General features: G+C 39.7%; 1 pseudogene across 1 annotated transcript; it reads right to left on the bottom strand.

Moving 5' to 3' along the window:
• Positions 1-22,038: 22,038 nt before the first annotated feature.
• LOC307060270 (large ribosomal subunit protein uL23-like) lies at positions 22,039-22,510 on the bottom strand (annotated as a pseudogene). Its single transcript has one exon. The product of its transcript is annotated as a large ribosomal subunit protein uL23-like (transcript).
• Between the last annotated feature and the right edge of the window lie 262 nt (positions 22,511-22,772).

The following is a 22,772-nucleotide window of genomic DNA, read 5'->3' as shown; positions in this document are numbered from 1 at the left end:
TTAGACACCGGCAAACTGCGCATCATCCCATAAGGTGTTGGCATCTTTAGCTCAGGTGCAGCTCTCCATTCAGGTCGTACAATGAGTTGGCTCCACTCATGTGTGAAATCTTCATGTCAAGTGCTGAGTTTGGAGCCACTGGTGTGTGGGATCATATGGATGTTTTAGAGAAACAAGTATAAAATTTTGCCTTGTAGATTGTACATGTGTTCTTAATGATTTATTTCAGTGTATTCTGAGGTAATTTTAAATTGTTTTTCTGAGGTAGAAAATTGTGGGGTACTATCTTGTACCATTTCTAAACAAGCCAAGCAAGTGCAGACATCACATTATAAATATGATTACCACCAACATTTTACAGACATTGTAGCTAATGTTATTTGTCAACTGCCTTGGAAACAGAAACGACAAATAATAACAAATAGCTGAATAAGCTTCATGATAAACTAACTTTATGGATTGTAATTTTTTTTTCCTGGATGGAGAAACAAACACAAGCACAGCTAGTTCAGGTAGCAAGCAAGTAATGGAGTCAGGATTAGAACCCAGGCAGTCTGTCTCCAGAGACATGGTCTTAACCACTAAATTAATATTTATTGAGCCTCTCCCATGTGCTACGGCCATGACTGCCTCCCAACTCAAAGAGACTACCAGATTTATAGAAGAGTGCATGTATCTCTTCCAAGCCTTTTATAGGCTGCTATATTAAACCCACACAGATCCTTCTCATCTCTCTCCCCCTCCCAACCCAAGTCATACTGACATGTTTATAATCTTCAGTTTTGAAGTGTACAAACTGCCAGATGTCTAAGACTTCCTCTAATTCCAATATAATTCTTTCACAGAGTTTGTTTTTATTGCAAATTATCATGAAGAGTCTTACGCATTTGGTGAACAAAAGGCATCTTTTAAAGACAATGGAAGCACTTTGAAGCAATATAATATTGACAGTGGAAACCAATATCTGTAGTCAAATTATGCTTGTGTGGAGAAATGGGAGATAGCAAGGTTGAATTTGAGCAAAAATGTCACATTGACACAAATGCAGTAAAAGCTCAAAAATAGAGGAATGGTGATCAACATTCCATCAACATTCAAATATCTCATCAACATATTTTAGATTTAATTTTTAATTAAAAATGGGAAGAAATTTTGGAACTTACATTTTCCTTTAAGAGCTTTAAAGAATTAAACTTCTATTGTTGTCCAAAATGAGCTGTTTAGCAAGTCTCAGGAATTTTTTTTTTAATTTTTATTGAAATAAGGTTGATTTACAATATTCTGTAATAACCTATATGGGAAAAGAATCTGAAAAAGAATGGATATATGTATATGTATAACTGGTTCACTTTGCTGTACACCCAAAACTAACACCACATTGTAAATCAACAGCATACTCTTTTTTTTGCGGTATGCGGGCCTCTCACTGTTGTGGCCTCTCCTGTTGCGGAGCACCGGCTCAGCGGCCATGGCTCACGGGGCTAGCCGATCCACAGCATGTGGGATCTTCCCGGACTGGGGCATGAACCCGTGTCCCCTGCATCGGCAAGCAGACTCTCAACCACTGTGCCACCAGGGAAGCCCCAACAGAATACTCTTTATTGACTGCCTTTACTTCCTTTACAACTATCCCATTTCCTAAGGATGTTAGCTGCAATTCCCAAACAAACCATTTTCATTCACATCCTTGTTTCAGGGTCTGATTCCTAGAGAACCTAAGCTAACATTCCACGATTATCCTTGAGTCAGTTGAGAAAGAACCATGAATGGAGTCTCAGGAATTTGAGTTGCATACTATCTTCACACTTTCTTATGAAGATATAGCCTATCTTACTCTGCCTCAGTTTCTCCATCTGCAAAAATGCATGATAAGTGCATCTTTATATTGTAGAGACGTTGTGAGACATAGCTAATAAATGATTATAAAGCACAGCTCTTTGAAGTATAAAGCACTGCATAATTACTCAATACTATAATAATCATCCTCATAATAATAGTAATTTTCAACCAACACATCAACCAGACCCAGATGTCTTTAGTCACCTTCCAATTAGACAAAAGTGTATATGCCAACTATGAAATAAAGTAAAAACCTTAAACCACGAACTAGTTCCACTCCCTTCCTCTTTCCTATGCAGAATCTGAAGTCAGATGGCCAGAGACATAGCTCAGTTCCATCACTTGCTAGCTGTGTGACCCAGCTTGCACAAGATAGTTAAACCTCATCAGCCTCTATTTCTTCAACGGTAAAATGACAGTAATAATAATACCTACCTCACAGGATTATTGTGACAGTTCACAAATTAATACATGGAGCGCTCTGTACCAGTGCTTGGCAGACTGGAAGAGCTCAATGGATGTCAGTGGTGATGATGACTAGCAGCGTTATCTGGAAAAAGAAACCAAAAAACAAACAACTAATAGTGAGCAGCTGTCTAACCATGTTATTGGATGAAAGAGAAAGAAAAATCAATACACTCAACTTGGAGGATGATTTCAGCTCCCCTCTAGATTACATTCACATTTATCAAATATAAGCATATTAATATGAAATTTTGATAGAAAAAAAAAGGTGAGGCGTTTTACTCTCCTAGTGTGTTAATTTGTTTGTTTTTAATGACTGTGCATGTAGTAAATGACCATAGATGATTAGGGGGAAAAAATAGAGTAAAATGGAAAGATACAATGCTTCCCATTCCCCAGCCCACTCCTCTCCTCAGGTGTAACCACTGTTAATGATTTGGCATGCTCCTTTCCAGACCTATTTTTGTGCATTTACATTTATATAAACAGAATTACCCAAGAGGCAGATGAAGTATGTACCTAAGGCACCAGCAAACCAGAACGCCCCCCCAAAATTTTTGTAAAGAATTTGATGTCTGGGCTTCCCTGGTGGCGCAGTGGTTGAGAGTCCGCCTGCCGATGCAGGGGACACGGGTTCGTGCCCCGGTCTGGGAAGATCCCACATGCCGCGGAGCGGCTGGGCCCGTGAGCCATGGCCGCTGAGCCTGCGCGTCCGGAGCCTGTACTCCGCAACGGGAGAGGCCACAACAGTGAGAGGCCCGCGTACCGCAAAAAAAAAAAAAAAAAAAAAAAAAAGAATTTGATATCTTTACAAATGCATAGATATAAAAAATCAGAACTTGTTGGGACTTCCTTTACATTTATTTAATTTTAAGGTGGTTTTAATCTTAAAGTAAATAATAGGATACTATTTCATATGCATCATAAGCTCTTCAGTGCTTAGGACTTTTCTTAATATCTTAATCCAAGCTTGCTTTATAATTATATAGACTCCCATATTTTTTTATTTTTTTCGGTACACGGGGGTCTCACTGCTGTGGCCTCTCCTGTTGCGGAGCACAGGCTCCAGATGCGCAGGCTCAGCGGCCATGGCTCACGGGCCCAACCGCTCCGCGGCATGTGGGACCCTCGCGGACCGGGGCACGAACCCGCGTCCCCTGCATCGACAGGCGGACTCTCAACCACTGCGCCACCAGGGAAGCCCTATACTCCCATATTTTTAAGACCATAAATATAATCATATTGTTTTGCAACTTTCTCTATTTGTGTGATTTTAAATATTGTGATATTTACATAGTGGCAACCTAAATAAAAAGGAACTTTCAACATATATGCCATTTTACTTCAAGAACGATCTCTGTATAAGGGTCCTATTAGAACAATTTGAGTTTCAAAAACCTTCCTTTCTTTGTAAAGCAAATTTCATCTTCCATCACATTTTCAAGCCAATGTAATTCAATCCTTTTTTAATCTCCACAGAGCGTATGATGGATTGAAATCCTGCCCACCAGGAGTTTTCTAAATGGTGACTATGGAGAGATGCCAAGGAAATTGAATGGTGCCAAAATGTAGAATCCTCAAGTTGCTCTCTAAACCAACGGAAATTCATTCGGGGCTGGATTTCACTGAGGCAGGACGTATTTCACCTACAAAGATAGAGCACATGTGGAGATTATATTTGGGACCAGGGAATAAAGAAGAAAAGTAAAGCTACATTGTATTTCAGTAGACAGTAAGAAGGGAACATTCCCTGAAGAGAAGACCAATGACCTTCTGTGAGGGAAGAAAGAATGCTTAAGCAATAGTTTAAAACTACAAGTATTTAAAATGTTCCCCTTATAGTAAATTAACTGTTGAATAAGCTCAATGCATTCTGAGGATACAAACATATATGCAAAGAGAGATATCCAGTTATTTCAAATTTTAAAATGTATATGTATATATTTGTATACATATTAATATATGTGTATATATACATATGTATATATTTTAAATAACCTTGGATCTAAGCTATTGCAAATGCTTATTACACATTTACTGTGAAGAAGACACAGGGGTGTCAGGGATACCAAGAACTCTAAGTCACAGAACCTGTCCTCTAAAAATCAAAATGCCAGTTGGGGAGATAAGTTATGGACTCATAGAACCATATAATGCCAAGCATCCTATGGTAAATGCTAAATAACAGAGCCACTAATCTTTGAAACCTCTTCCATCGTTAATGGTCTTGGGACCAAGTAAAAGGCAGAACTTAAATAGTATCTTAAAGGACTTGTAGAAGTCCTTTATAGGAAAAGGAGGGAAATAAAAAGGATCTCAGCTCTCAAAAAAGTACAGAGGTAGGAAAGTACAGAGCACATCCAGAAGACCTTGACCTTTTAGCTGAAAAAAAGAGTTTGGGTAAGTAGGTTGGGCCTCTCGTCTGAAGGGTCTGACTACTAAATTAAGATACTTGAATATTATCTTTTTAGGCAGTAAAGAATCAAAGCTGTAATTCCATTTCTTGGTATATACCCAAAGGAAATGAAAACAGGATTTCAACAAGGTATGCACTCCCATGTTTATCACAGCATTATTCACAATAGCCAAGAAATGAAAACAACCCAAATGTCCATTAATGAATGAATGGATGAAAAAAAGATGTGGTATAGATACACAATGGATATTATTCAGCCATGAAAAAGGAAGATATCCTCCCATTGGCAACAACATGGACAAACCTTGCACACTTTATGCTAAGCAAGATAAGTCAGAGAAAGACAAGTACTGGATGATATTCCTTATAAATGGAATCTAAATAAGTTCAACCTTGGAATTCCCTGGTGGTCCAGTGGTTAGGACTCAGCATTTTCACTGCTGTGGGCCTGGGTTCAATCCCTCATCGGGGAACTAAAATCCCGCAAGCTGCACAGCACAGCCGAAAAAAAAAAAAGTTAAACCTGTAAAAAACAGAGTAAAAAATTGTGTACCAGGGGCTGGGGGTAGGATAAAAATGATGATGTTTTAGGGTACAAATTTGCAACAAGTAGTAATTGAGACATAGAGATCTAACACACAGTATAATGAATATAGACAAAGATATTGCACTGTAATTAAGTAATGTGATAAATATCACTACATTGGCAATCATATTACAATATATAAACGTATCAAAGTAGCATGCTGTACACCTTAAACTTACACATCAAATTTATTCAATTAAAAAAAATCAAAGCTGTTTTCCTGACTATGAAGCAACAAAATTAAAGTACACAATTAATTTTTTTTCATGAAGGAAATTTGCAAAACACAGAAAAGCATAAAAATAAAATAAAAGTCACCTGGAAACCCACCATTCAGAAATATGCTATGCTTTTGATGGATAAACTTATAGCATTTTTTTCTGGTTATATATCTGCATGTGTGTGTGTGTGTATAAGTTGAGATTATGCTTAATTCACTCAACATTATTTTGCAAATATTTTCTTATTAAAATTGTAACTGCACTGTATTTCATCATATAAATGTAATATGTGGTACTTACCCAATTTTTTATGCTTCATCCAGGCACAAATAACTAAAATTAATCCAAAGTTAACCTAAGCAGTATGTTGAATGGATTGGAGTAAGGATAAACTGAGAGCAGGAGTAACTGTTAAGAAGCTTTTGGTAGAGGACTGCTTATACAAATGAGGCATATTCACAAACTAGAATAGTTTATGACTATTATATTACAATGTAACAATTATTTCAGAGAATGATGCTGCTCCCTATGTATTATTTCAGTGTGATCTCCCAGATATATTTTCTCTTCTCCCAGTTTCTTAAACTTGGAGTGCTCCAGAACTCAGTCCTTTTCTCTCCATTTACATTTCTTCCCTTAATGATCTTATCCAGTCTCAAGGATTTAAATATCGCCTACATGCTAACCACCTAGTGGCCTGTGGAAAGAAAGGGTATTCTATACGCAGAAGTGGATACAAGTTTTATGAAAAAGAATTCAAAACTGTAAGTAAAAAATGCCTGTTCCACTCCAATGCTATCCGACAGGAGAAATTATAAATACAAAATGCTGGTGTTCTGCTCTGAGAGGGGTTCTTGGAAGTCAGGGGCCTTGAAGCTGTATGCTACAGCTTAAGCAAGGGTCTGGAGACAGGAGCAAAAGGATATGATGAAGGAATCAGTAAGGGGGCATCACTTCTCAAAGTCAGGGGATGGGATGGGTGGGAAAATTACCCATAAATTTAGGCAATTTGCTCTTTCACCTCTATTCATTCCAATGTTTACAGAATAACAACGTGAAACCATCATTTGATTTGGAGTCCTAAAAAATGGTACATAACTCATTGTGAAAGAGGTAGGAAAGCCTCTGTGGGCTAATTAACAAAATAATTCTCCTGAGATAGAAAGCAAATGTACCTGATTCTTCATTTCCAATACCTTCTCCATGTCAAAGTTTCTCTCATTGTTTCTACTCCAAACTGTGCTTTTCACCAAATAACACCCTCAGCTAAAATACGCGAAGAATTCTTGCTTTCCGTATTGAAAAGACTGGGCTACATTGATATGACTGTGGTCTGCCCATTATATGTGAGTACAAACAAGTAAAAATGCTTATACATCTCTCCAATCTATAGAAAACATTTCGGGGTCTTGAAAACAGTCTCTTTACAGATGGAGAGAATGTGAGAGAAATGCCCTCAGTGTGCGGGCTAAAAACTGCAATGTCTGCCCAGCACTTCCTCTCATAACGGGGGATGCTCTGCTGAATGAGCCCTTGTATGTCAAGATTCAAAACGTTCTTGTTTGCTCCAGTTGAACAAAGCTCTTACAGACAGTGGGATCTGCAGGGCAGCCACCAAGTGTGTTAGACCAATGTTCCCTCCACCACATCGCCGAGTAGTTTATCGTAATGGCAGTTCTCACCTTCATGTATAGAGGCCGGTGTTCGAGTTGCCGTCCTGCACAGAGCTCCCTCTGACTTCAAAGGAAATGACATAGAACAGAACCCCATGGTGTAAGGAGAAACAAGCAGCATCTGAGCAGAATCGGGCCATTTTTTTCCCATTCTCTCTGTATAAATGGCTAAATTTATATACAGAATATTTAAAGGCCACCTTTCACTTCAGCAGTTTATGGATTGTCAGATGTACATACACTTATTGGGGAGCTTGACACTGAGCTGTTTTTTATGTAAGAGGGGAAGGGAGGGAGTTGTGTTGCAGAGAAATCCATCCCAATCCCACAGGGGTTTTTTTTGTTTTTTTTTTTGTTTTGGTCTATAAGACCCCCAAGAGACCAAAGTGATTGGGGCTTGCTTAGTGACTCATTTTATTTAAAGCTGGACTTGAGGCAAACCCTAAAAAAGAAGGAGAAGAAAAAGAGGAGGAGAGAGAGAGGGAGAAGGAAAGCAAGGAAGAGAAAAAAGAAAATATGTGTACATTTATTAAACCTCTGCATAGGGGAGGTCTCTTTCTAAGCTTAGAAGAAAGAGAAGTCACTAGAGTAAAGATTAGTAAATCTAACTACAAAAAATGAACAATTCTACATGTCAAAAATCAAAATAAGATTTAAATGGCAAATAAAAAGCCAGGGAAAATATTGGTGACAACTCTGATGGGTAAAGGATTAATACTGTTAATATTAGAATTTTCTACAGACTAGCTAAAAATATAACAAAGTAAGTTCCAGAGGGGTAGAGAAATGTTTAACAAAATTTCTAAAAATATTTAACAAAAATAAAAATGTTTAACAAAAATATTTAACATTTCTTAAAATGTAAAGTTTCTTAAAATCCTTTTTTCTTTGCGGTACGCAGGCCTCTCACTGATGTGGCTTCTCCCGTTGCTGAGCACAGGCTCTGGACGCGCAGGCTCAGTGGCCATGGCGCACGGGCCCAGCTGCTCCACGGCATGTGGGATCTTCCCGGACCAGGACACAAACCCATGTCCCCTGCATCGGCAGGCGGACTCTCAACCACTGCACCACCAGGGAAGCCCTCTTAAAATCTTTAACAAAAATAAAGTATAGGTGAATATCTGACCTCTGGAGAGGGAAGGAAATTCGAATCTTAAAGATAACTAGGAAAAAAATCAAAGTATTAGGCCAGGGCTTCCCTGGTGGCACAGTGGTTAAGAATCTGCCTGCCGATGCAGGGGACGTGGGTTCAAGCCTTGGTCTGGGAAGATCCCACATGCCTCTGAACAACTAAGCCCGTGTGCCACAACTACTGAGCCTGCGCTCTAGAGCCCGCAAGCCACAACTACTGAGCCCATGTGCCACGACTACTGAAGCCTGTGTGCCTAGAGCCCGTGCTCCACAACAAGAGAAGCCACTGCAGTGAGAAGCCCACGCAGCGCAATAAAGAGTACCCCCGCTCCCCGCAACTAGAGAAAGCCCGCGCGCAGCAACAAAGACCCAACACAGACCAAAAAAAAACAAAAAACAATTAGGCCATATAAAAATTTTCAATTCTGTAAATTAAAAAAAAAAAGAAAATTTAAAAGATTCCAACCAATTAAGTTGGAAAATATTTGAAACAAACAGGCAATTATTCTCCTGAATTTATAAAGAACTCAAGAAAGTTGATTTTTAAAAAACCACAGATTCTCAGAGAAGAAACAAATGATGCATACAGTTCACAGAAACATAAATTAATATGGCTAATAAACATTTGAAAAATGTTCAGTGTTACTAGTAACCAATAAAAGCTATGAAATAAAAACTTTCTAACCTCAGATTGGCAAATATAAAAAATGAAACTATATATTGTAGCCTTTTCAAATATGAGCAATAAACAGAAAATGTAATTTTTTCTAAAGTGAGTTTTAAAAATAGCAACCAAACAAAATACCAAAGAATATATATAATAAAACATGTGCAGAACCTCAATAAGGGAAATGAACTTTCCTTCCTTCCTGACCAGAAGAACTGCCCAAAGGCCAGGCCTGCACAAAGAGAGCATTCTGTCAGGGTGGCAGCCTAAAGGTGTCAGGAGATTGGCCACACACAGGGTGATCAAGCAAACTAGCAGAATACTGAGGATAATGACAGTCAAGCTTTTCACTGTGAGAGAAGAGAGGTATAAATATGGAAGGAGGAAAGCTAGAATGAGCTCTGTGGTAATGGACTGAAATGGAACATGAACTCAGTGTGAACTCACCATTTTCAATATAGGTAGATACAGAGACAAACACAGATGTAAATGTATGTGTGAATATATGTATATTCCTGGCTCAGTCTAGTAAGACCGCCTAGAAGGGACACCCCTAGTAACTGATCTAGTGCTCGGTTTCTTTTTTTTGGCCACGAGGCTTGTGGGAATTTAGTGTCCCAACCAGAGATCGAACCCGGCCCCAGCAGTGAGAGCACCGAGTCCTAACCACTGGACCGCCAGGGAATTCTAGCTCTTGGTTTCTAAATACCACCTTCTTTGCCACCTAGACTTTGTCCTTTGGGGAGCTCATCCATTTCCTAAGGCTTCATGCTGAGGAAACCTACATTAGTATGTCAAAGCTAGACCTTTCATCTAAGCCCCAGATTAATATATTCAAACTACTAATCTGACATCTCTACTTTGTTACCTCACAAACATTTCAAACTTAACATAGTCAAAATAGAATGTCTGATTTCCTTGTGTCTTCCCTAAGCCATTCCTCCCCATTGTCCCTATTTCTATAAATAGTGACTTTATTCACTCAGCCACTGGAGTCTGGAGTCAGAAAACTGGGAATTGTTCTAGTCTCCTCCCTTTCCCTTATCCTTCATAGTCAATCCATCAGCAAGTCTAAATTGTTCTACCGCCAAAATACATCTTGAAGTCGTTCACTTTTACCCATCTCCACTTGTGACTATGCTATGTAAGCCACCATTCTCCCTCTCCTGGATTACTGCAGTAGCTTTCTAACTGGTCCCTGCACTTCCATGGTAACCTCCTTGCATTCCATTATCAACACAGCCAGAGTGAACACTTAAAATGTAATTGGAGCATGCCAATTCTCCTCTTTAAAACTCTTCTGTGATTTTCCAGCCTGTTGGAACAAATCCAAGTCCCTGGCTATGGCCAAAAAGACCCTGCATGACTGGCCACCTGCCTGAGGCCTCCAAATTTATACCATGTACCTTATCCAACCAGTTACAACTCTGAAATCAAAGTGTCCTCTGCAGCCAAAGTTCCTAGAATACACCAAGATTTTTTCTGTTTCGGGATTTTTGCATCTTCTCTTCTTTCTGCTTATAATGTCCTTCTTTTTTTTTTTTTTTTTTGTTGTTGTTGTTGTTGTTTTTTTGTTTTGTTTTGTTTTGCGGTACGCGGGCCTCTCACTGTTGTGGCCTCTCCCGTTGTGGAGCGCAGGCTCAGCGGCCACGGCTCACACGGGCCCAGCCGCTCCGCGGCATGTAGGATCTTCCCGGACCGGGGCACGAACCCGCGTCCCCTGCATCGGCAGGCGGACTCTCAACCACTGCGCCACCAGGGAAGCCCTATAATGTCCTTCTTTTGGCTTTCACATGATTGGCTCCTTCTCATTCTTTAGTTCCTAGCTTAAATGTCAATTTCTCAAAGCAGAGTTCCTTGGCCATCCTATTCAAGTAGGGCCCTCTATTCTTTCTTACTACAGCAAATGTTTACTGCCTTCCTAACAGAAGCAGCAATTTTTTTGTTTATTTGTTTGGTTCACCGTCTATCTCTCTCACTAGAGTGTAAGTTACGTGAGGGGAGTAATCTTGTCTTTCTTGTGTTCGCTTGTATTTCCATAGCCTAGCACAGTGCCTGCTATCTACCATGTAGTTGATGAATTTGAAAAATATCTGTAGAAATTTACCATATGTTAGGTGCTAGGGATTCAGAAGAACACTAAATTCCCTCAACTGGCTTATAATCTAGAAGAGTAATAAATAGGAAGGTAAATAAGAAATTGCATTCTGCATGATTAGTACTATAATGAGGAAAGTATAATTGGGAAAATATCATATAGGAGAAGCCCCTAATCTGGGCTCAAGGAAGATCACAAAAGGCTTATGGAAAGACATGACACCATAGTGAAACCTGCAAGATAGACGAGGTTAGTCATCAAAGATATAGTGGGGTAGGGCTTCCCTGGTGGCGCAGTGGTTGAGAGTCCGCCTGCTGATGCAGGGGACATGGGTTCGTGCCCCAGTCCGGGAAGATCCCACATGCCGCGGAGCGGCTGGGCCCGTGAGCCATGGCCGCTGAGCCTGCGCGTCTGGAGCCTGTGCTCCGCAACGGGAGAGGCCACAACGGTGAGAGGCCCGCATACCGCAAAAAAAAAAAAAAAAAAAAAAAAGATATAGTGGGGTAGAGTAGAGGCAAAGAACAACATGTGCCTGGAAATGAAGCAGAGCATGGTACATTCAGGGGCCTTAGGGTGGAGAGTAGAGATGAGGGTGAGGAGGATGAATGGTGAGAGGTGAAGCTATAGAAATAAGCTGCTATAATGGTTTGTACTTCATCTTAAAGGAATGGGATGGTCACTGGAAGGCTTTCTGCAGGGAGTAACATAAGCAGTTTTGTGTTACACAAAGGTCATTTTGACTGCAGTATGTATAAGGGATTGAAGACCGAGAAAGCGTCAGGAGGCTATGGAAGCAATCTAGGTGAAAGTTGGCAGGATGATAGGGACCTAAACTAGGGCAGTACCAATGGAAAGATAAAGAGTAAGACAGATTTGAAGGCTATTTAAAAGGTAGCAGTGGCAGAAATTAGCAATTCAATACATAATTTGATAAATGATGTAGGGATAAATGGTTATTTGGAGGAAAGGAGATCCTTATTTCAAAAACTATGTCAAGCGCTTCCCTGGTGGCGCAGTGGTTGGGAGTCTGCCTGCCGATGCAGGGGACACAGGTTCGTGCCCCGGTCCGGGAAGATCCCACATGCCACGGACCGGCTGGGCCCGTGAGCCATGGCCGCTGAGCCTGCACGTCCAGAGCCTGTGCTCTGCAACGGGAGAGGCCACAGCAGTTAGAGGCCCAGGTACCACAAAAACAACAACAACAACAACAAAAAAAAAACTATGTCAAAATAAACTCCAGGTCAATTTAAGATTTAAATGTTAAAAAAATAAAATTATAAAACTATCAGAAGACTTCTGGTCAGAATGACGCTTTGATGCACCGCATCTCTTCCAAATCTACAGTTCACCCACTTATGAGAAGAGGCTAAAAAACAAAGCTGATGCCAACCCTCTTCCTGAGGTTATGGCATTACATAGAGCTGTGAACCTGAGGAGGTAGAAAGACAAGACACAGCAACTACGAACTGAACAAAGTTGACCACTGTTTCAGTGATTGGATCTGCAACATCCCTGATGTCCCATAGTTATTACAAGAACTTTGAAGGGCTAATATAGGACGTGATTTTGGATGGAGGGAACAGAGTCTGACTGGAGGCGGCCACAAAACTGCTAGATAAGGGGGTGTGATCACAGAAGTAGAAGAAGAAAATAAGCAAACAAATAAACAACAACAAAACAAACAAACAAAAATCCCTCTTACTTAAAATGAGTCTGAAAACCTAAATTCCAAAACATGTGAAAACAAAACTAACACTAGGGCAAAAAGAACATAAAGTAAACAATTGTTGCATGAACTCACTCCAGTTGTATAGATCAGTCTGAAAATTATTTTTAAAAATATATATTTAGGATACTAAAAGATATAAAGGAATAACTTCTATTAATATTAATAAGAATTTATGAAAATAAGTATAAAAAAAATTTAAAACATCTGGATATAAAAAAGAGGCAATAAGAGACTATTAGAATTTATAAATTTTTATGACCATTAAAAATTTAATAGACAGGATAAACTCTACACTAGACACAGTTGAAGACTGACTTTACTGCATTGGAAGACAGTGCTGAGAGATTCATCTAGAAATAGCACAGGGAACCAAAGAGATAAAAATATTTTTTGAAAGAGTAGTTAATTAGGAAATATGGAAAACAGATTGAAAAAAATTCATTCAATAAAAATTCCAGAAGAATGGAGGGAATGGCGAAGAAATAATATTTGAAGAAATAACAACCAAGTAATTGTAGAATTGACACACACATACACACCGAGTACTATGCAGAATGTATCAGTATAAATCTCCAAATATGTACATTATAATAAAATGAACATCATCTGGGATAAAGAGCTAATTTCAAAAGCTATTAGAGAAAGTAATATGATGACAGTAATACTGTAAGAAACAGTAGACTTCAACAGCTGTGCTTCAGAAAATATCAATAGATTATATGAAAAAAATAAAATTTGTTTTCTATCACATACCATACATAAAAATAAACTTAAGAGGAAGTAAAATTTTAATGTTAAATGCAAACCTATAACTTTTAAAAGAAAACTTAAGATAATATGTTTATGACCTTGGAGTAGAGAAGGATTTCTTTTATTTATTTATTTATTTATTTAGGCCACACTGCATGGCTTGTGGGATCTTAGTTCCCCCACCAGGGACTGAACCCAGGCTCTCAGCAGTGACAGCACAGAGTCCTAACCACTAGACCACCAGGGAATTCCCAGAAGGATTTCTTAATTAAGATATAAAAATGAGAATAATAAAAATGATGAATAATTTTTCAAATTTAAGAAGGAAAACTTTTCTTCAACAAAAGCCATCATAAATAAGTGATAACGCCTGCTTGCCGCAAGTAGAGAAAGCTCGCATGCAGCAACGAAGACCCAACACGGCCAAAAATAAAATATAAATAAATTGATAATTAAAATAAATACATAAATAAATAAATAAATAAATAAGTGATAAGACAATCCACAAACTTCTCTTCTGCGATGGACGAAGATATTTTCAAAGCATATATTATGCCATTGAACCTAGACAAGGGGTAGGTGTCTGCTTTGCATTGCTGGTTCTAAACTTTTCTGCTTCCTTCCTCCCTAAAACCCTCAGGTTTTTTTTAGTTAATTAATTTATGTTATTTTATTTATTTATTTTATTTTTGGCTGTGTTGGGTCTTTGTTGCTGCGCGCGGGCTTTCCTCTGGTTGCTGTGAGCAGGGGCTACTCTTCGCCATGGGCTTCAGTAGTTGTGGCACAGGGGCTCAGTAGTTGTGGCTTGTGGGCTCTAGAGCGCAGGCTCAGTAGCTCAGTAGTTGTGGCGCATGGGCTTAGTTGCTCCACGGCATGTGAAACCTTCCCGCACCAGGGCTCAAATCCGCGTCCCCTGCATTGGCAGGCGGATTCTTAACCACTGTGCCACCAGGGAAGCCCAACACTCAGTCTTGATTAACATGGTATCTGACTATAGCACTCACTTTACTCTTTGTTGTACCTGTCCTCCCATCCTGAGACACTTATCTTTCCTTGAAGATTTCAGCTGGTGGTTCACTGTCACTTCAGTACTATTCTTGTCATAATTCTTACAGATTTTGATATCCACTTACTGATGTGGTCTTTCCAATAACTTAGCTTCTAAGTTTTTGGCCTCCTCTTCTCCAGTAAAATTGTCTTCCATTTTAGCTACTCACTAACATGGTCATAATCTCTAGAACTGCACTGTCTAATATGGAAGCTACTAGCTTCATGTTGCTTTTAATTTTAAATTTATTAAACTTAAATAAAATTTAAATTTTATTTCCTTAGTCAGACCATTTCCAGTGACCGGTAGCCACCACTGGCATATTAGACAGTGGATATAGAACATCCCCATCATCAGAAGAAGTCCTATTAAATAGTGCTGCTCTAGATCTTGTCATTTACCCATAAATGCAACTCCTCCATAGTGTCAGTATTAAGCATCACACTCTGACCAAGACTTTCTACTTTTTAAGCTTATTCTTGTCTCCAAAAATTTGTCAAATATACCTAGACCTATAATCCATGATTCTTCCATCATTTTATTATCCCTAATCTGTGCCATGTTCTACTTCCATTATTATCTAACTTGACAGATTCTGATTAAATCTAAATTTCTGCCTGTTTGTTACCTGGACACACCCAATTCTCCATTTCACTCTGCACCCACACCTCTGCAGCTGACTGGGGTGGGAGAAAAAAACCCACACAATCATCACTAACCTCACATAGGCCCTTAATTCTACTACCAATCAATATTGTTCCCTAGTGCATTCAATCTCCCATTCCTCTAGACTACTCATACTTTTCTCTAAGTTTCAAACCTCTCACAACTTCTCCCTATCTTCACTCTCAGTGGATGACTTGCATCTTACTTAGCTGAAAAATAGAAACAATCGAGGAGAATTTTCCTGTGCTTCCATAATCATATCTACTCACCTACCTGCACTTGTGACAATATGGTTGGCCTTCTCACCTGTTACTCTGAATAGACTGTCTATGCTCCTGATGAAGACCAGTCCTCCACAGAGCACTAGAGCCCATCCCCTCTAGCCTGTTCAGTACAGTAATTCTCTACTTTCTCTCTGGCACCATCAGTTTTCCCCCTCTTTACTGGATCTTTCTTATCATCATGAAACCATGGTTTTATTTCTCCTATCTTAAAAAAAAAGACTACTGTTGGCCTCACTTTTCCCTCCAATTACTCATCCGTTTCCTTCCTTCCCCCTTTAGCAAAAGTCCTTGAAAGAGTAGTCTGCCTATATCCACTATCTCTAACTTCTCTCCTCCCACTCTTTCTTGAATCCACATTGATCAGGTTTTGGTCCCACCATGTCATTAATTCTCTTGTCAAGATGACCAAAGATTTCCACATGACTAAATCAAATGGTCAATATCTGTCCTCACCTTGCTTGACCTATTAGCAACACGTGACATAGTTAATCCCTCTTACCTTCTTGAGACATTTTCTTTACTTGACTTCTAATCTGGTTTTCCCCCTACCTTACTATTTGCTCCTTCTCAGTCTCCTTTGTGGGTTTTTCCTTATCTTTCTGACTTCTGAACATTGGAATACCTGTCTTTGGATTTCTTCTCTTCAATGTACTCACATCGTAGGAGATTGAATTATGGTTTACAACTATTTGCTCCCTCCCTTCTATGAGAATTGTACATACACACCATTTGAATTTGTCTTTAAGTGCCTTTTCTGTGCACAATATACATCCTTGTCCCAATGCAGGGCTGGGCTATGTGACTTTCTTTAGCTAATGGAATGGAATGGAAGCAAGTGATACAGCCACATGCAAAGAGAAGCTTTAAATTGAATTGCATTGCTTAGTTTAGCCCCTCTTGATTCTGCCCTTTGCCGTGAGTATGGCGTGTGCTGGACAGTGGCTGTTTATTCAGTTTAGGCCCCAAATTAGAATACACCCTAACGAGACACATAGCTGGCCCACAGCCTAGAGCAGAACTGTAATCAACTTGTCACCCACATGTGACAAGAGCAAGAAATAAATGTTTGTTGCTGTAATCCACTGAGATTTTGGAGTTGTTTATTACATCAAAAATGGTGACTAATAAAACTCCCTTTAAATTCTCCTGAATGCCAAGCTCATATATCCAGTTGCCAGCTGGGCATCTCCTCCTGAATATCAAAAAGGCAGCTCAAACTCAATAGTCCGTAAATGAGCTCCTGATCTTCTCTACCAAATCTGGTCTTCTTGAAGCTTTTTCACTATCAACTTATGGAAACTCTAATCTTTTAGAACAAAAAAACCCCTAAAGTAACTCCTGATTTCTCACTTTTGCTTACATTCCATGCCCAATTTATCAACAAATCTTGTTAGTTACACTCTCAGAATAAATCCAGATTCTGCAAACTTCACTGGGACCACCATAGTCCAAGCCATTACCATTTTTGTGTATTTACTGTTATAGCCATACCAGTCACCACCAATGTCTTGGTCATTTTTGTTTTCTCCATCCAGAGTCCCAGCTCCTAAACATTAGTAGAGAAATTTCTTCTAGCGTAAGAAAACAAAAATTAACCAATAAGTACCCAACAAATGCTACCCAACCTCAACATGGTCATAGTTACTCATGGATTATCTTTTAGTTGTCTCTAATCACTTTTTACCACCTCAGTATCACCTTAGTGCAAGCAACCATTATCTTTCACCTGAATTATTCTTTTTTTTTTAATTTTTATTTTTGGCTGCGTTGGCTCTTCGTTGCTGTGCATGGGCTTTCTCTAGTTGTAGTGAGCGGGGGCTACTCTTCACTGCAGTGGCAGGTTTCTCATTGTGGTGGCTTCTCTCGTTGCGGAGCAGGGGCTCTAGGTGCACGGGCTTCAGTAGTTGTAGCACGCGGGCTTCAGTAGTTGTGGCTCGTGGGGGTCTAGAGCACAGGCTCAGTAGTTGTGGAGCAGGGGCTTAGTTGCTCCACGGCATGTGAGATCTTCCCGTACCAGGGCTCGAACCCATGTCTCCTGCATTGGCAGGCGGATTCTTAACCACTGTGCCACCAGGGAAGCCCCACCTGGATCATTCTGAAAGCCACTCAGTTTACTCCTCCCCTTGTCCCCAGAATGGGCCTTTTAAAGCAGTAAGTCAGATTGTGTCACTCCTTTGCTCAAATCTTTCCTTTTCTCAAAAGGCTTCCCACCTCACCAAGAGTAAAAGTCAAGTCCTTATAATGGTCTACAAACATCCTTTACATTCTGCACACATACATTCTCCACCTTGCTGTTCAAATCTCATGTCTTGGAGAACAGTATGGAGGTTCCCTAAAAAACTAAAAATAGAACTACCATATGACCCAGCAATCTCACTCCTGGGCATATTCCTGGAGAAAACCATAATTTGAAAAGATACATGCACTCCTATGTTCATTGCAGCACTATTTACAATAGCCATGACATGGAAGCAACCTAAATGTCCATCAACAGAGGAATGGATAAAGAAGATGTGGTACATATAGACAATGGAATATTACTCAGCCATAAGAAAGAACAAAATAATGCCATTTGCAGCAACATGGATGGGTCTAGAGATTGTCATACTGAGTCAAGTAAGTCAGACACAGAAAGACAAATATCATATGATATTGCTTATATGTGGAATCTAAAAAAAGAGTACAAATGAACTTATTTACAAAACAGAAGTAGAGTCACAGATGTAGAAAACAAACTTATGGTTACCAGGGGATAAGGGGGGCAGGGAGGGATAAATTGGGAGATTGGGATTGACATATAAACATTACCCTACATAAAATAGATAACTAGTAAGAACCTGCTGTATAGCACAGGGAACTCTACTCAGTACTCTGTAATGGTCTATATGGGAAAAGAATCAAAAAAAAAAAAAAAAAAAGAGTGGATATACGTAGATGTATAACTGACTCACTTTGCTGTACACCTGAAACTAATACAACATTGTAAATCAACTACACTCCAATAAAAAAAATTTTTTAAATGTGTTCTTACCCAAAAAAAACACAAAAAACAAAAACCCAAAACAAAAAAACAAATCTCATGTCTTATGACTCATTTTCCCCATTCAGCTTTGGCCACACTGGCCTCCTTGCTGTTCCTTGAACACACCATTTATGTTCTACCTGCAGGGCCTTTGCGTTTACTATTCTATCTAAGATGCTCTTCCCCCAACTCCTCTATGGCCTGTTTCCTGACCTCCTTCAGGGTTATACTCAAAAGTCGCCTTCCTTGACCACTATTTAATTTAATTTACTTAATTAATTAACTTATTTATTTGCTGCACCACGCCGCTTGCGGGATATTAGTTCCCCTGCAGTGGAAGCACAGAGTCCTATCCTCTGGACTGCCAGGGAATTCCCTTGACCACTTTATTTCAAACTGCAACCCTTCCCCAGAATTCCCTAACCCCCTTCCCTGCTTTATTTCTCTCTATAGCATTTATCATAGAGTATGTAAAATTTAATATACCTTCGCTTTACTTATTTATTGTGTTTATTGTTCCTCTCCCTATACTAGAATGTAAGCTTCATGAACTAAGAGTGGTTTTTTGGTCTGTATTGTTCACTGCTGTATCCTTTGAGCATAGTAAATGCCCAATAAATATTTGTTGAGAGAATCAGTATAACTAACAAAGTGTAATATCCAGAATATGTAAAGTACTACTACACATCAAAGGAAACATAAAACCAACTGAAAAACTAGCCAAGGATTTGAATAATGACTTCGAAGAAGAAATACATAATCAGTAAACCTAAGAAAAGGGACTCAACCTCACTAGTAATCAGTGAATTAAGCAGAATGAGCTCTCTTTTCATAACCATCAGATTTGCAAAAAGTTTTAAAATCTAACAATACTAAGCCTTGGCAAGGACTAGAGCATCAGGAACTCTCATGCACTGCTGGAACAACTTTGGATATTTGAAATATCTAGTAAATACTAGATATACACATGCCTTCACCCAGCAATTCCAGTCCTGGATATAAACCCAAGAAATAAGTGCTAACATATATTTTTACAAGAGACATGTAACAGAACGTTCATGTTAGCATTATTAACAATAGCCCCAAATGAGAAATTTAAATGTCCATTAATAGTTGAATAAATACATAAATTTGGTACATGCACACAGTGGAATACTGTACAACAATGAAAGTGAGTGAACTATAGCCAAACAACAATATGAAAACTACCTGAAACAACCAAAAAGCCAAAGTGTAACATCCTGGACAATGTAGTTCCCTTTGATACAGCACAGAGCAGGGAAAGGATGGGAGATGGTTCTGAGAGCAAACAGGAAACTGACAGGCACACATGGGAAGTTGGGTTTGAGTGCAGCTCCTCTTCCTGGTGAGACAGATGGGTGTGTGGTCCAGTCAGACCATTTCCAGACAATCCAGAATAAGTTCCTGGAGTTATTTTTGATTTATCCACTTTGTCATTCTACAATATATTTCCCTGTCCACTCTTTACCCCCTCTATTCACCCACTCCAATGGTCACTCCTTCATTTATCAGATAGTACATTGGGTGCTATAGAGACTAGAAGGAAGTATAAGATGTGAACTCTGTCCTCTGGGAGTTTAGAATCTAGGTTTTATTTTTTTGGTGGGGCGACGCCAGAGCAGCTTGTGGGATCCTAGTTCCCTGAGCAGGTTTAGGTCCCAGGCCCTCCAAAGTGAGAGCGCAGAGTCCTAACCACTGGACCGCCAGGGAATTCCCCCTAGAATCTAGTTTTAAAGGTAATACTGATACTGAAGTGCCACATTCATTTGCTCATTAAAAAAAGTTATCATGGGCTTCCCTGGTGGCGCAGTGGTTGAGAGTCCGCCTGCCGATGCAGGGGACGCGGGTTCGTGCCCCGGTCCGGGAAGATCCCACATGCCGCGGAGCGGCTGGGCCTGTGAGCCATGGCCGCTGAGCCTGCGCGTCTGGAGCCTGTGCTCCGCAACGGGAGAGGCCACAACAGAGAGAGACCCACGTACTGCAAAAAAAAAAAAAAAGTTATCATAAGGTAGTATACTAAGTATCCTGGGAACTTAGGCCAGAAAGAGATTGCTTCTGACTGAGGTAGACAGGGAGATTTCTAGGAGAGAGTCGAATTTCAGATATATTTTAGAAAATGGCTAAGGTTCTTGTGGGCACACATGGGGAAAAGCTCATGAATAATAATAACTCATGATGGTAGAGAACATAAGGGAGGTTCATAAAAGGGCATCCAACAGGGGTGGATTGAAAGACAGCACAAATGTAGGGAAGAATAGGGAGAGAGGGTAAAAAGGAAGGTTGAAACGGTATATCGAAGAATTTGAAAGGGATGCTAAGGAGTTTTAAATTCAATTAACAGATTTTGACATGGGAATAATTTGGTCAAAAATGTTATGGAGAAATAAACTGGCAGTAATAATGCAGATTAGCTTGGAAAGGGTATCTGAAAGCAAATATGTTTATTAAGAAAAAGAGATTATGTTAACTACTTCATGGGACTTCCCTGGTGGCGCAGTGGTTAAGAATCCTCCTGCCAATGAAGGGGACATGCGTTCAACCCCTGCTCCAGGAAGATCCCACATGCTGCAGAGCAACTAAGCTTGTGCGCCACAACTACCGAGCCAGTGATCTAGAGCCCGCGAACTGCAACAACTGAGCCCACGTGCCACAACTACTGAAGCCCATGCGCCTAGAGCCCCTGCTCTGCAACAAGAGAAGCCACTGCAGTGAGAAGACTGAGCACCTCAATGAAGAGTAGCCCCCACTCGCAGCAAGTAGAGAAAGCCTGCGTGCAACAACGAAGACCCAATGCAGCCAAAAATAAATAAATAAATTTTTAAAAAACAAGGTAATTTTTATTATAGTTATTATTATATAAAAGTAAGTGTGATTAAAATACACTGTGTCTCAGCAGTGAACAATATTTACATGAACATAACAATGTAAACATGAACATTGAAATAATCAAAACTCCTATATTGGGAGGATGGAAGTACAGAGAAAGATGACTTCTCTTTTATGCTGGTTGAGTTTAAGTTATACCAGATGGGACTCCAGGTGGAAATGTCAAAAAGCTATAGGATGTCAAGCTAGAGGTACACATTTTTTTAGCAATCTGCTTGAGCTGTGAATGTGGGTAAGATTACTAAAGTGGACAGTGTAGAGACCAAGTTGAAGACAAAGAGCAGAACTATGACCCTCTTTACAGTCCAATGAAAGCATTCAATAAAGATGTAAATAAGAAGTTAGAGGGAGAGGTACTTGAAATAGGAAACTTTATGGAAGAAAGGGGAAAAGACATTCTTAAAAAAGGTGTAATAATATAAAATATTTTAGAAAGCTCAAGGAAGATGAACAAAGTCTCTTGGTTTTGTTTTTTATTCTTTATTTTTTAAATATGGGTGAAAAGATATATTTAGAATTAGCCATCTGGACTCAGTTTAGATGATCCCAATTTTGTTGGCAATATCCAAGGCACCATAGTCAGGAGCCAGTGGAACATATGCCTTCTTCTTTCCTTTAGGCCTGATGAGAGTGTTGACCTTGGCCACGTCAGTGTCACAGAGCTTCTTCACAGCCTGTTTGATCTGGTGCTTGTTGACCTTGTCATCCACAATGAACACAAGTGTGTGTTATCTTCTATCTTCTTTATGGCTGACTCAGTTGTCAGGGTGACCTTGATGATGGCGTAATGGTCAAGCTTGTTTCTCCTGGGTGTGCTCATCTATGGGTATTTGGGCTGCTTTTTGAGCTGCAGTGTCTTAGGCTGTTGGAAGTTGGATGACATTCCTCTCTTCTCTTTTATTGTGGCTGTGGATGTCTTTCATCACTGCCTTCCTTGCCTTCAAAGCCTTTGGCTTTAGGAGGGTAAAGTGCAGGGACTTCCGTCTTTGCTTTCGGCACCACCTTCATGAAAAGCCAAAGGCTCTTGGTTTTCGTGGTAAGGAAGTCACTAGTGACCTTCTACAGAAGAGTTTCGTTCGGTGGCGGGGGGAAGAAGAATTAGGGAATAGGGTAAAAGGCAGCCATATGAGAGTCTTAAAAACTTCTTGGCATTACATGGGGCCAAAGTATCACTCCAGGCATTGGTTATTTACTGATTGGAAAAAAAGTGTATCATAACTTAACAGTGGGAAGATCTGGCTGTTGCCTCCTTAACTCAGTAATTAACGTT

Source organism: Hyperoodon ampullatus (assembly GCF_949752795.1).
Source record: "Hyperoodon ampullatus genome assembly, chromosome: 11".
Taxonomy (NCBI): Eukaryota; Metazoa; Chordata; class Mammalia; order Artiodactyla; family Ziphiidae; genus Hyperoodon; species Hyperoodon ampullatus.
This window is presented reverse-complemented; position numbering and strand designations above follow the sequence as displayed.